This window comes from Triturus cristatus, chromosome 12, assembly GCF_964204655.1.
Source record: "Triturus cristatus chromosome 12, aTriCri1.1, whole genome shotgun sequence".
NCBI lineage: Eukaryota > Metazoa > Chordata > Amphibia > Caudata > Salamandridae > Triturus > Triturus cristatus.
In genome coordinates, this window is record NC_140595.1 from 663,371,995 (window position 1) to 663,386,469 (window position 14,475).

At 41.2% G+C, this 14,475-nt stretch overlaps 9 non-coding genes across 9 annotated transcripts; 5 read left to right on the forward strand and 4 right to left on the reverse strand.

Annotated features, from left to right (window-relative positions):
- Positions 1–3,049: 3,049 nt before the first annotated feature.
- On the reverse strand, positions 3,050–3,144 carry TRNAI-UAU (transfer RNA isoleucine (anticodon UAU)). The gene is made up of 2 exons: positions 3,107–3,144; positions 3,050–3,085 (listed from the first exon to the last, which is right to left on the reverse strand). It is a non-coding gene; the product is annotated as a tRNA-Ile (tRNA).
- A 413-nt stretch (positions 3,145–3,557) lies between these two features.
- Positions 3,558–3,639, forward strand: TRNAS-GCU (transfer RNA serine (anticodon GCU)). The gene has a single exon. It is a non-coding gene; the product is annotated as a tRNA-Ser (tRNA).
- A 1,789-nt stretch (positions 3,640–5,428) lies between these two features.
- On the reverse strand, positions 5,429–5,523 carry TRNAI-UAU (transfer RNA isoleucine (anticodon UAU)). Its single transcript has 2 exons — positions 5,486–5,523; positions 5,429–5,464 (listed from the first exon to the last, which is right to left on the reverse strand). It is a non-coding gene; the product is annotated as a tRNA-Ile (tRNA).
- Positions 5,524–5,936: 413 nt separating this feature from the next.
- On the forward strand, positions 5,937–6,018 carry TRNAS-GCU (transfer RNA serine (anticodon GCU)). Its single transcript has one exon. It is a non-coding gene; the product is annotated as a tRNA-Ser (tRNA).
- Positions 6,019–6,607: 589 nt separating this feature from the next.
- Positions 6,608–6,679, forward strand: TRNAT-UGU (transfer RNA threonine (anticodon UGU)). Its single transcript has one exon. It is a non-coding gene; the product is annotated as a tRNA-Thr (tRNA).
- Positions 6,680–8,788: 2,109 nt separating this feature from the next.
- On the forward strand, positions 8,789–8,860 carry TRNAT-UGU (transfer RNA threonine (anticodon UGU)). Its single transcript has one exon. It is a non-coding gene; the product is annotated as a tRNA-Thr (tRNA).
- Positions 8,861–10,034: 1,174 nt separating this feature from the next.
- Positions 10,035–10,129, reverse strand: TRNAI-UAU (transfer RNA isoleucine (anticodon UAU)). Its single transcript has 2 exons — positions 10,092–10,129; positions 10,035–10,070 (listed from the first exon to the last, which is right to left on the reverse strand). It is a non-coding gene; the product is annotated as a tRNA-Ile (tRNA).
- A 2,306-nt stretch (positions 10,130–12,435) lies between these two features.
- On the reverse strand, positions 12,436–12,530 carry TRNAI-UAU (transfer RNA isoleucine (anticodon UAU)). Its single transcript has 2 exons — positions 12,493–12,530; positions 12,436–12,471 (listed from the first exon to the last, which is right to left on the reverse strand). It is a non-coding gene; the product is annotated as a tRNA-Ile (tRNA).
- Positions 12,531–13,614: 1,084 nt separating this feature from the next.
- TRNAT-UGU (transfer RNA threonine (anticodon UGU)) lies at positions 13,615–13,686 on the forward strand. Its single transcript has one exon. It is a non-coding gene; the product is annotated as a tRNA-Thr (tRNA).
- Positions 13,687–14,475: the final 789 nt, after the last annotated feature.

Consider the following 14,475-nt stretch of genomic DNA (forward strand, 5'->3'; position numbering starts at 1 on the left):
TTATTAGTATGTTACATCATTCCCATCAGGTTAGCAATGCTACAAATTGTTGGATATGTGGCCGACTCCCTCCCTATCAGAATTATAAAGGAATTCTACCTCTCTTTCCATACCCGTTCACACACAACGGCTCCTGTGGAGCATGGTTTAGTTTAATTAATTCCCTGGATTCGAATTCTGCAGTTTATCAAGATAACTGGGTATGGGGAAATTTGAACCTAGTTTTACTTAAAGTCTGCTATCCTAACAAGGAGGGACTTCCCCAGAGAACAGGAACTGATCTAGAAAATGAAGTGTATGGATTAGGTAATTTTACGCTTAATCTTATGATCCTAAATGTCGAATCCGAAGCTACTCCAATCTTGCCCGCTATGTCAATATTTCCAGTAAAAGGTGAATTATGTGTAAGAAAGAATGGTTCCATACATATGGGCCATAGTAGATGCACCACTGTAGTAGAATTTAGTGATCAGGGCAAGTCTACATTTAGAGCTTCCCGCCATTCCTATTTCATATGTGGTCAGACGGCATATGTACGTTTGCCTCTAGATTGGGATGGTACTTGCTACATTGGATTCCTTTTGCCACCTGTTTTCCTAGCTCCTCCTGATTATCACAGAAATACTCATTTAGTATATAATAGAGTGAGGAGAGATCTCCCGATAGTCGATTACACTGAAACAGCATGGGAAAAATACACAGATTTCAATAAAGGTCTCTTTCCCTATATAGGTACCGTTACTAATAGTAAGCTGATACGTAGATTAACTAGAACCCTTGAAGCAGTAGTGAACTAAACTATTTCCGCCTTAGGCAATTTAACAGAAGAGCAGTCTGCTATGCGGATTGTTGTGCTTCAAAATCGTCTTGTCCTTGACGTCATCCTGGCCGATAGGGGCGGAGCCTGTAGGGTCATCGGATCAAGCTGTTGCATTTTCATACCAGAAAATTCGCCATCTGTATATAAAGCCATAACTCGCCTTCATAAGATTGTAAGCCAGATACACCAGAATCCAGGCACCTGGACTTGGTCCGGTTGGTTTTGGAGTGTATTATCTACCTTTGGATGGAAGGTCCTATCCTTCCTAGGTATTGGCCTTCTCATACTATTCAGTTGCTGTCTATGTCTACAATGTGGACCAGCGATCTGTGGTCTGTGTGCCACATCGTGTATTCCACCACCAAGATTTCATTCATCCCGGAAGAAAAAAGAAGAACAAATGATGCTATATGAACAGATCAATGGATTGATGAAGATTGATATCTCTTAACGGGCAAGTAGGGGACAAGGAGGGAATGTGGAAATATGGATTTTTCTGATCAGTTATGTCCCCTATCTTGGACCCCAACGGTTTCATGTATGAATCACAAGTACATGTATGTGCCCTCCAGTTCCAGTTATGAAGACGCAAACACATGTGCGTCCACCGTCAACATGTCCTCTTTCAGATCCGCCATGAATAGGCCGGATATTCCATTCCTAAGTACGAAAGGCCACCGGCTTTATATGGTTCACTTATGCCATTTTACAGTCCAGGCAAGTAGGCCCTGATTCTGTCATCAAGCTCTTCTTGCCTTCTGCTTCTGAAAGCTCCAGTCTGAGCCTGCATCTGTGACCATGAACTTTGTCTCATTCCCTGCGCGGCCCACGAAGGCTGACATCAGCCTGTTGCCTGCCAAAAACTGTATTTCACCTTCGAAATTATCTGCTTCGTTCCCTGCCCAATGCATTCCTGTCTAGTAGTTTAAGTAAACATTCTTCCAGCTACCGAGCAAAGGCCCGGCTTCTCTGTCTTTATGCAAGTAATTCATAGCCCTATTATTATGGAAGATTTCTGCCCTCGCATCTAGTGTAGACACTTAGACGCTTGTACACGCACTAACAGTCAGTATAGTCAGTATAGAATAAGATTCTACTCTAAGAGACCTCTCTTTTGGATAACATAGTTCTTTAAACATAGGATGTTAGATATGATTTGGGATTAGGTTGACTTGACCCTCCAGACTTCTGTCGCCACATGTAGAGCTAAATGTCAAGTCCCCTTCACCCCCTAGTTGCACGTCAATGACACGTCATGCTGCTGCGCGCGCATTTCTGCCAAGTATTTCTGCTGACATTGCGCAATTCTTTCATGGAACCACCCTATTATGACATCACATCTGATGACGTTCTTTAATCACACCCAGTTACGCCTACTTTTGCTACGCACGTATATCTTATCTACACTATCAATTGTTACGCCTCTTGCATTTGCTTCACTGTAATGCCTATTGTATAAAAGTAATTAATTATCAATAAAGTATGTACTTCACTTCCTGAACCTTCGTGGTGATGGAACTTGGAGCAACCGATTCGAATCGACCATTGGAATAAAGCCCATTCCGAACCTCTAATACCACGGATTCTGCCTCTTATTTACTGAGCTATTTTTATTATGTTTCTGTATCAAATTAAGTCCCGGTAATTAAATTATTTACCACAAGATGAGGAAAAGTGAACATGGACCACATTCATAGGTTAGAGAAATACATTTAATAGGTTGAATGGTTTTGAAAAGTGAACTTCGAGCAGTAATTGTTGTTTTTTAAATTGCAAAGAAATTAAAAATGAATGTGGGATTGGAGGCACACTCTGAGCAGAAAAGCACCATAAGCTGCTATGGTGCAACTCAAGATGGTGAATAGAACCTTTAATATGATGATGCTCTTCTTTTGCTAGTTTTTTCGATTCACCTTTTATTGTAAGTAGCTGATACAGCATTTTTTGCAGCTCTTCAGTTTATGGTTATCATGTGAGAACACTGTTTTCATCATATTTATTATTCTACAAATGTATTTTTAAATGCACTGATGTGGTGTTTGCATGAAATGCAAGATGGCACATCATGGAATGTTTAAACTGAGCATCTCGTAGGATATGTGATATTTGGCACCCAGAGGAGTAGGACACGTAGATCCTATAAGAAGTAAAGACTCTCTAGCAAGGGCCGTCCATACTCTGAGTTTAAACTTTACTTTTTGTGAAATGGTTTATGAAAAGCAACACGGCTGCTCCAGGTGAGGCTCGAACTCACAACCTCGGCATGGCTCAGTGCAAGTACTGCTGTATAAGTACCGCACGCTAACCGATTGCGCCACTGGAGCTCTCTCTTTTCACATCTCCCCAGGTGAGCCATCTACAGCTGACCAAGTAGATGACAGACACTGCTCCATCATTCACTGTGCAAGATCGACTCACATGCTAGCATGTTATCATGACTATTAAAAATACAGTCCAAACGGAATAGATTCTATAATTGTCCTATAACATATGCTCTGTCAATTCAAAACCCCATAGAATTATATCTTGACAGTTCTGACAAAGTCTAGGGGAATCTTATGAATATTTGTAATTAGCACATAGTAAGAATTTCCCAAAAATGAAATGTAGGTCCCTAATTGGGGGAAGACGTGGAATGTGAGATCTTGCCTCAGCTGTTTTTTTTCTTTTTTAGGTACAGTATATTGACACTTCAGTACCTTTTGTGAAGCAAGGTTTCAGATGGGGCTCTAGGGCAGACGAGGTGGCCGAGTGGTTAAGGCGATGGACTGCTAATCCATTGTGCTCTGCACGCGTGGGTTCGAATCCCACCTTCGTCGGAAAGCCATCAGAGTCTCTTTTGATGGCCAGCATTTCTTGTAGTATAATTACACTCTCTTTCAAGACAGAGCCAGGATCCGCTAGATGGGATCATCTGACTGTTCCATTTTAACAAATATGTCAAATAAAGTGAAGTATTTTGTGCGTAATAGAAATTAGATCTTTCATGGAGTTTCCAGAGGATTGCCTTTCACTCACTCCTGGCTTATTAACCAGTTTGGATAAATAGATTGATAAGAAAGCAGCTCTTACTCCTAAAGTTTAGGCCGTCTCAAATGAATGACTGTTAACATATGTCTGCCCCACAGAGACAGATCACTTCTAATAAGTGGGTTCTCTATATGTCACTGATTGCAGACATACTAACTAGAGCTATCGGTATGGTCTTGAATGTGAAAACTCTTATTTTCTCATATGAAAATGTAGTTTTTCATACTTCCAAGAAAAGTGCCTTAAGCATGGTCTTCAATGTGTGCGCGCACGTGGACATTCATATGCAACTACGTTTCCATACAGAGTCTCAAAATCATAGATATATTCATACCTCAGTAAGAATACATGTTGCAATTTACATCCTGCGTGCAGACTGGCCTTGTAGCTCAGTGGCAGAGCACTGGTCTTGTAAACCAGGGGTCATGAGTTCAAGTCATTCTTCCCTGGAGTCACACCTTGCTTTAGGATTGCTTATTGCCAAGCTTCCCTTTCCTGCTTTCATATTATCAAGAAAATATCATGAAGATCATTGAATTATAAATTATTGCCTCACCCCTTCCGATCGCCTGACGAACGCCTGACAAACGCCATTCTCACCCTGCCGGGCAAGCCCTGCCGGGCAAAGCCAAATAAGCCATGCATATTTACAGTTCCTTTGAAAGGCAGAGCGAGGACTAGGACCTCTGTTCCGACTGAATCTGCATCCACAGAAAGGATGTTATAAGGCCCTACAAATTTCACCAAGGAGATGTGAAATTCTTCACCCATAAAATACTTTTTTTCCCAGATACCCCGGCTCTTAGGCAAATGAGGTTACTCCTCAAAACCCCACCCCCACTCACCATAAATATCCTTCTCTCCTGCTGTCCATTCAAATGATACAAGGTATCTTGTACATAGAGAGAAAGGGAGAATAGGCAGACTTGTGCTTCAAAGATTTGGTGACCTTGGATGGGTGGGTTGAATGAAGAAGTGAACCTGGTTTCTGGGAAAGGAGTATCGAGATGAAGATGAGGAAAAGTGAACATGGACCACATTCATAGGTTAGAGAAATACATTTAATAGGTTGAATGGTTTTGAAAAGTGAACTTCGAGCAGTAATTGTTGTTTTTTAAATTGCAAATAAATTAAAAATGAATGTGGGATTGGAGGCACACTCTGAACAGAAAAGCACCATAAGCTGCTATGGTGCAACTCAAGATGGTGAATAGAACCTTTAATATGATGATGCTCTTCTTTTGCTAGTTTTTTCGAGTCACCTTTTATTGTAAGTAGCTGATACAGCATTTTTTGCAGCTCTTCAGTTTATGGTTATCATGTGAGAACACTGTTTTCATCATATTTATTATTCTACAAATGTATTTTTAAATGCACTGATGTGGTGTTTGCATGAAATGCAAGATGGCACATCATGGAATGTTTAAACTGAGCATCGCGTAGGATATGTGATATTTGGCACCCAGAGGAGTAGGACACGTAGATCCTATAAGAAGTAAAGACTCTCTAGCAAGGGCCGTCCATACTCTGAGTTTAAACTTTACTTTTTGTGAAATGGTTTATGAAAAGCAACACGGCTGCTCCAGGTGAGGCTCGAACTCACAACCTCGGCATGGCTCAGTGCAAGTACTGCTGTATAAGTACCACGCGCTAACCGATTGCGCCACTGGAGCTCTCTCTTTTCACATCTCCCCAGGTGAGCCATCTACAGCTGACCAAGTAGATGACAGACACTGCTCCATCATTCACTGTGCAAGATCGACTCACATGCTAGCATGTTATCATGACTATTAAAAATACAGTCCAAACGGAATAGATTCTATAATTGTCCTATAACATATGCTCTGTCTATTCAAAACCCCATAGAATTATATCTTGACAGTTCTGACAAAGTCTAGGGGAATCTTATGAATATTTGTAATTAGCACATAGTAAGAATTTCCCAAAAATGAAATGTAGGTCCCTAATTGGGGGAAGATGTGGAATGTGAGATCTTGCCTCAGCTGTTTTTTTTCTTTTTTAGGTACAGTATATTGACACTTCAGTACCTTTTGTGAAGCAAGGTTTCAGATGGGGCTGTAGGGCAGACGAGGTGGCCGAGTGGTTAAGGCGATGGACTGCTAATCCATTGTGCTCTGCACGCGTGGGTTCGAATCCCACCTTCGTCGGAAAGCCATCAGAGTCTCTTTTGATGGCCAGCATTTCTTGTAGTATAATTACACTCTCTTTCAAGACAGAGCCAGGATCCGCTAGATGGGATCATCTGACTGTTCCATTTTAACAAATATGTCAAATAAAGTGAAGTATTTTGTGCGTAATAGAAATTAGATCTTTCATGGAGTTTCCAGAGGATTGCCTTTCACTCACTCCTGGCTTATTAACCAGTTTGGATAAATAGATTGATAAGAAAGCAGCTCTTACTCCTAAAGTTTAGGCCGTCTCAAATGAATGACTGTTAACATATGTCTGCCCCACAGAGACAGATCACTTCTAATAAGTGGGTTCTCTATATGTCACTGATTGCAGACATACTAACTAGAGCTATCGGTATGGTCTTGAATGTGAAAACTCTTATTTTCTCATATGAAAATGTAGTTTTTCATACTTCCAAGAATAGTGCCTTAAGCATGGTTTTCAATGTGTGCGCGCACATGGACATTCATATGCAACTACGTTTCCATACAGAGTCTCAAAATCATAGATATATTCATACCTCAGTAAGAATACATGTTGCAATTTACATCCTGCGTGCAGACTGGCCTTGTAGCTCAGTGGCAGAGCACTGGTCTTGTAAACCAGGGGTCATGAGTTCAAGCCTCATCAGGGCCTTTTTACATGAGTCTTTCTGTATGTTGTTTTCAAGTCATTCTTCCCTGGAGTCACACCTTGCTTTAGGATTGCTTATTGCCAAGCTTCCCTTTCCTGCTTTCATATTATCAAGAAAATATCATGAAGATCATTGAATTATAAATTATTGCCTCACCCCTTCCGATCGCCTGACGAACGCCTGACAAACGCCATTCTCACCCTGCCGGGCATAGCCAAATAAGCCTTCCATATTTACAGTTCCTTTGAAAGGCAGAGCGAGGACTAGGACCTCTGTTCCGACTGAATCTGCATCCACAGAAAGGATGTTATAAGGCCCTACAAATTTCACCAAGGAGATGTGAAATTCTTCCCCCATAAAACACTTTTTTTCCCAGATACCCCGGCTCTTAGGCAAATGAGGTTACTCCTCAAAACCCCTCCCCCACTCACCATAAATATCCTTCTCTCCTGCTGTCCATTCAAATGATACAAGGTATCTTGTACATAGAGAGAAAGGGAGAATAGGCAGACTTGTGCTTCAAAGATTTGGTGACCTTGGATGGGTGGGTTGAATGAAGAAGTGAACCTGGTTTCTGGGAAAGGAGTATCGAGATGAAGATGAGGAAAAATGAACATGGACCACATTCATAGGTTAGAGAAATACATTTAATAGGTTGAATGGTTTTGAAAAGTGAACTTCGAGCACTGTTTTCATCATATTTATTATTCTACAAATGTATTTTTAAATGCACTGATGTGGTGTTTGCATGAAATGCAAGATGGCACATCATGGAATGTTTAAACTGAGCATCGCGTAGGATATGTGATATTTGGCACCCAGAGGAGTAGGACACGTAGATCCTATAAGAAGTAAAGACTCTCTAGCAAGGGCAGTCCATACTCTGAGTTTAAACTTTACTTTTTGTGAAATGGTTTATGAAAAACAACACGGCTGCTCAAGGTGAGGCTCGAACTCACAACCTCGGCATGGCTCAGTGCAAGTACTGCTGTATAAGTACCGCGCGCTAACCGATTGCGCCACTGGAGCTCTCTCTTTTCACATCTCCCCAGGTGAGCCATCTACAGCTGACCAAGTAGATGACAGACACTGCTCCATCATTCACTGTGCAAGATCGACTCACATGCTAGCATGTTATCATGACTATTAAAAATACAGTCCAAACGGAATAGATTCTATAATTGTCCTATAACATATGCTCTGTCTATTCAAAACCCCATAGAATTATATCTTGACAGTTCTGACAAAGTCTAGGGGAATCTTATGAATATTTGTAATTAGCACATAGTAAGAATTTCCCAAAAATGAAATGTAGGTCCCTAATTGGGGGAAGACGTGGAATGTGAGATCTTGCCTCAGCTGTTTTTTTTCTTTTTTAGGTACAGTATATTGACACTTCAGTACCTTTTGTGAAGCAAGGTTTCAGATGGGGCTGTAGGGCAGACGAGGTGGCCGAGTGGTTAAGGCGATGGACTGCTAATCCATTGTGCTCTGCACGCGTGGGTTCGAAACACACCTTCGTCGGAAAGCCATCAGAGTCTCTTTTGATGGCCAGCATTTCATGTAATAATTACACTCTCTTTCAAGACAGAGCCACGATCCGCTAGATGGGATCATCTGACTGTTCCATTTTAACAAATATGTCAAATAAAGTGAAGTATTTTGTGCGTAATAGAAATTAGATCTTTCATGGAGTTTCCAGAGGATTGCCTTTCACTCACTCCTGGCTTATTAACCAGTTTGGATAAATAGATTGATAAGAAAGCAGCTCTTACTCCTAAAGTTTAGGCCGTCTCAAATGAATGACTGTTAACATATGTCTGCCCCACAGAGACAGATCACTTCTAATAAGTGGGTTCTCTATATGTCACTGATTGCAGACATACTAACTAGAGCTATCAGTATGGTCTTGAATGGGAAAACTCTTATTTTCTCATATGAAAATGTAGTTTTTCATACTTCCAAGAAAAGTGCCTTAAGCATGGTCTTCAATGTGTGCGCGCACGTGGACATTCATATGCAACTACGTTTCTATACAGAGTCTCAAAATCATAGATATATTCATACCTCAGTAAGAATACATGTTGCAATTTACATCCTGCGTGCAGACTGGCCTTGTAGCTCAGTGGCAGAGCACTGGTCTTGTAAACCAGGGGTCATGAGTTCAAGCCTCATCAGGGCCTTTTTACATGAGTCTTTCTGTATGTTGTTTTCAAGTCATTCTTCCCTGGAGTCACACCTTGCTTTAGGATTGCTTATTGCCAAGCTTCCCTTTCCTGCTTTCATATTATCAAGAAAATATCATGAAGATCATTGAATTATAAATTATTGCCTCACCCCTTCCGATCGCCTGATGAACGCCTGACAAACGCCATTCTCACCCTGCCGGGCAAGCCCTGCCGGGCAAAGCCAAATAAGCCATGCATATTTACAGTTCCTTTGAAAGGCAGAGCGAGGACTAGGACCTCTGTTCCGACTGAATCTGCATCCACAGAAAGGATGTTATAAGGCCCTACAAATTTCACCAAGGAGATGTGAAATTCTTCCCCCATAAAATACTTTTTTTCCCAGATACCCCGGCTCTTAGGCAAATGAGGTTACTCCTCAAAACCCCACCCCCACTCACCATAAATATCCTTCTCTCCTGCTGTCCATTCAAATGATACAAGGTATCTTGTACATAGAGAGAAAGGGAGAATAGGCAGACTTGCTTCAAAGATTTGGTGACCTGGGATGGGTGGGTTGAATGAAGAAGTGAACCTGGTTTCTGGGAAAGGAGTATCGAGATGAAGATGAGGAAAAGTGAACATGGACCACATTCATAGGTTAGAGAAATACATTTAATAGGTTGAATGGTTTTGAAAAGTGAACTTCGAGCAGTAATTGTTGTTTTTTAAATTGCAAAGAAATTAAAAATGAATGTGGGATTGGAGGCACACTCTGAGCAGAAAAGCACCATAAGCTGCTATGGTGCAACTCAAGATGGTCAATAGAACCTTTAATATGATGATGCTCTTCTTTTGCTAGTTTTTTCGAGTCACCTTTTATTGTAAGTAGCTGATACAGCATTTTTTGCAGCTCTTCAGTTTATGGTTATCATGTGAGAACACTGTTTTCATCATTTTTATTATTCTACAAATGTATTTTTAAATGCACTGATGTGGTGTTTGCATGAAATGCAAGATGGCACATCATGGAATGTTTAAACTGAGCATCGCGTAGGATATGTGATATTTGGCACCCAGAGGAGTAGGACACGTAGATCCTATAAGAAGTAAAGACTCTCTAGCAAGGGCCGTCCATACTCTGAGTTTAAACTTTACTTTTTGTGAAATGGTTTATGAAAAACAACACGGCTGCTCCAGGTGAGGCTCGAACTCACAACCTCGGCATGGCTCAGTGCAAGTACTGCTGTATAAGTACCGCGCGCTAACCGATTGCGCCACTGGAGCTCTCTCTTTTCATATCTCTCCAGGTGAGCCATCTACAGCTGACCAAGTAGATGACAGACACTGCTCCATCATTCACTGTGCAAGATCGACTCACATGCTAGCATGTTATCATGACTATTAAAAATACAGTCCAAACGGAATAGATTCTATAATTGTCCTATAACATATGCTCTGTCTATTCAAAACCCCATAGAATTATATCTTGACAGTTCTGACAAAGTCTAGGGGAATCTTATGAATATTTGTAATTAGCACATAGTAAGAATTTCCCAAAAATGAAATGTAGGTCCCTAATTGGGGGAAGACGTGGAATGTGAGATCTTGCCTCAGCTGTTTTTTTTTCTTTTTTAGGTACAGTATATTGACACTTCAGTACCTTTTGTGAAGCAAGGTTTCAGATGGGGCTGTAGGGCAGACTAGGTGGCCGAGTGGTTAAGGCAATGGACTGCTAATCCATTGTGCTCTGCACGCGTGGGTTCGAATCCCACCTTCGTCGGAAAGCCATCAGAGTCTCTTTTGATGGCCAGCATTTCTTGTAGTATAATTACACTCTCTTTCAAGACAGAGCCAGGATCCGCTAGATGGGATCATCTGACTGTTCCATTTTAACAAATATGTCAAATAAAGTGAAGTATTTTGTGCGTAATAGAAATTAGATCTTTCATGGAGTTTCCAGAGGATTGCCTTTCACTCACTCCTGGCTTATTAACCAGTTTGGATAAATAGATTGATAAGAAAGCAGCTCTTACTCCTAAAGTTTAGGCCGTCTCAAATGAATGACTGTTAACATATGTCTGCCCCACAGAGACAGATCACTTCTAATAAGTGGGTTCTCTATATGTCACTGATTGCAGACATACTAACTAGAGCTATCGGTATGGTCTTGAATGTGAAAACTCTTATTTTCTCATATGAAAATGTAGTTTTTCATACTTCCAAGAAAAGTGCCTTAAGCATGGTCTTCAATGTGTGCGCGCACGTGGACATTCATATGCAACTACGTTTCCATACAGAGTCTCAAAATCATAGATATATTCATACCTCAGTAAGAATACATGTTGCAATTTACATCCTGCGTGCAGACTGGCCTTGTAGCTCAGAGGCAGAGCACTGGTCTTGTAAACCAGGGGTCATGAGTTCAAGCCTCATCAGGGCCTTTTTACATGAGTCTTTCTGTATGTTGTTTTCAAGTCATTCTTCCCTGGAGTCACACCTTGCTTTAGGATTGCTTATTGCCAAGCTTCCCTTTCCTGCTTTCATATTATCAAGAAAATATCATGAAGATCATTGAATTATAAATTATTGCCTCACCCCTTCCGATCGCCTGACGAACGCCATTCTCACCCTGCCGGGCAAAGCCAAATAAGCCATGCATATTTACAGTTCCTTTGAAAGGCAGAGCGAGGACTAGGACCTCTGTTCCGACTGAATCTGCATCCACAGAAAGGATGTTATAAGGCCCTACAAATTTCACCAAGGAGATGTGAAATTCTTCACCCATAAAATACTTTTTTTCCCAGATACCCCGGCTCTTAGGCAAATGAGGTTACTCCTCAAAACCCCACCCCCACTCACCATAAATATCCTTCTCTCCTGCTGTCCATTCAAATGATACAAGGTATCTTGTACATAGAGAGAAAGGGAGAATAGGCAGACTTGCTTCAAAGATTTGGTGACCTTGGATGGGTGGGTTGAATGAAGAAGTGAACCTGGTTTCTGGGAAAGGAGTATCGAGATGAAAATGAGGAAAAGTGAACATGGACCACATTCATAGGTTAGAGAAATACATTTAATAGGTTGAATGGTTTTGAAAAGTGAACTTCGAGCAGTAATTGTTGTTTTTTAAATTGCAAAGAAATTAAAAATGAATGTGGGATTGGAGGCACACTCTGAGCAGAAAAGCACCATAAGCTGCTATGGTGCAACTCAAGATGGTGAATAGAACCTTTAATATGATGATGCTCTTCTTTAGCTAGTTTTTTCGATTCACCTTTTATTGTAAGTAGCTGATACAGCATTTTTTGCAGCTCTTCAGTTTATGGTTATCATGTGAGAACACTGTTTTCATCATATTTATTATTCTACAAATGTATTTTTAAATGCACTGATGTGGTGTTTGCATGAAATGCAAGATGGCACATCATGGAATGTTTAAACTGAGCATCGCGTAGGATATGTGATATTTGGCACCCAGAGGAGTAGGACACGTAGATCCTATAAGAAGTAAAGACTCTCTAGCAAGGGCCGTCCATACTCTGAGTTTAAACTTTACTTTTTGTGAAATGGTTTATGAAAAGCAACACGGCTGCTCCAGGTGAGGCTCGAACTCACAACCTCGGCATGGCTCAGTGCAAGTACTGCTGTATAAGTACCGCGCGCTAACCGATTGCGCCACTGGAGCTCTCTCTTTTCACATCTCCCCAGGTGAGCCATCTACAGCTGACCAAGTAGATGACAGACACTGCTCCATCCTTCACTGTGCAAGATCGACTCACATGCTAGCATGTTATCATGACTATTAAAAATACAGTCCAAACGGAATAGATTCTATAATTGTCCTATAACATATGCTCTGTCTATTCAAAACCCCATAGAATTATATCTTGACAGTTCTGACAAAGTCTAGGGGAATCTTATGAATATTTGTAATTAGCACATAGTAAGAATTTCCCAAAAATGAAATGTAGGTCCCTAATTGGGGGAAGACGTGGAATGTGAGATCTTGCCTCAGCTGTTTTTTTTCTTTTTTAGGTACAGTATATTGACACTTCAGTACCTTTTGTGAAGCAAGGTTTCAGATGGGGCTGTAGGGCAGACGAGGTGGCCGAGTGGTTAAGGCGATGGACTGCTAATCCATTGGGCTCTGCACGCGTGGGTTCGAATCCCACCTTCGTCGGAAAGCCATCAGAGTCTCTTTTGATGGCCAGCATTTCTTGTAGTATAATTACACTCTCTTTCAAGACAGAGCCAGGATCCGCTAGATGGGATCATCTGACTGTTCCATTTTAACAAATATGTCAAATAAAGTGAAGTATTTTGTGCGTAATAGAAATTAGATCTTTCATGGAGTTTCCAGAGGATTGCCTTTCACTCACTCCTGGCTTATTAACCAGTTTGGATAAATAGATTGATAAGAAAGCAGCTCTTACTCCTAAAGTTTAGGCCGTCTCAAATGAATGACTGTTAACATATGTCTGCCCCACAGAGACAGATCACTTCTAATAAGTGGGTTCTCTATATGTCACTGATTGCAGACATACTAACTAGAGCTATCGGTATGGTCTTGAATGTGAAAACTCTTATTTTCTCATATGAAAATGTAGTTTTTCATACTTCCAAGAAAAGTGCCTTAAGCATGGTCTTCAATGTGTGCGCGCACGTGGACATTCATATGCAACTACGTTTCCATACAGAGTCTCAAAATCATAGATATATTCATACCTCAGTAAGAATACATGTTGCAATTTACATCCTGCGTGCAGACTGGCCTTGTAGCTCAGTGGCAGAGCACTGGTCTTGTAAACCAGGGGTCATGAGTTCAAGCCTCATCAGGGCCTTTTTACATGAGTCTTTCTGTATGTTGTTTTCAAGTCATTCTTCCCTGGAGTCACACCTTGCTTTAGGATTGCTTATTGCCAAGCTTCCCTTTCCTGCTTTCATATTATCAAGAAAATATCATGAAGATCATTGAATTATAAATTATTGCCTCACCCCTTCCGATCGCCTGACGAACGCCTGACAAACGCTATTCTCACCCTGCCGGGCAAAGCCAAATAAGCCATGCATATTTACAGTTCCTTTGAAAGGCAGAACGAGGACTAGGACCTATGTTCCGACTGAATCTGCATCCACAGAAAGGATGTTATAAGGCCCTACAAATTTCACCAAGGAGATGTGAAATTCTTCCCCCATAAAATACTTTTTTTCCCAGATACCCCGGCTCTTAGGCAAATGAGGTTACTCCTCAAAACCCCACCCCCACTCACCATAAATATCCTTCTCTCCTGCTGTCCATTCAAATGATACAAGGTATCTTGTACATAGAGAGAAAGGGAGAATAGGCAGACTTGCTTCAAAGATTTGGTGACCTTGGATGGGTGGGTTGAATGAAGAAGTGAACCTGGTTTCTGGGAAAGGAGTATCGAGATGAAGATTGTGGAAATATGGATTTTTCTGATCAGTTATGTCCCCTATCTTGGACCCCAACGGTTTCATGTATGAATCACAAGTACATGTATGTGCCCTCCAGTTCCAGTTATGAAGACGCAAACACATGTGCGTCCACCGTCAACATGTCCTCTTTCAGATCCGCCATGAATAGGCCGGATATTCCATTCCTAAGTACG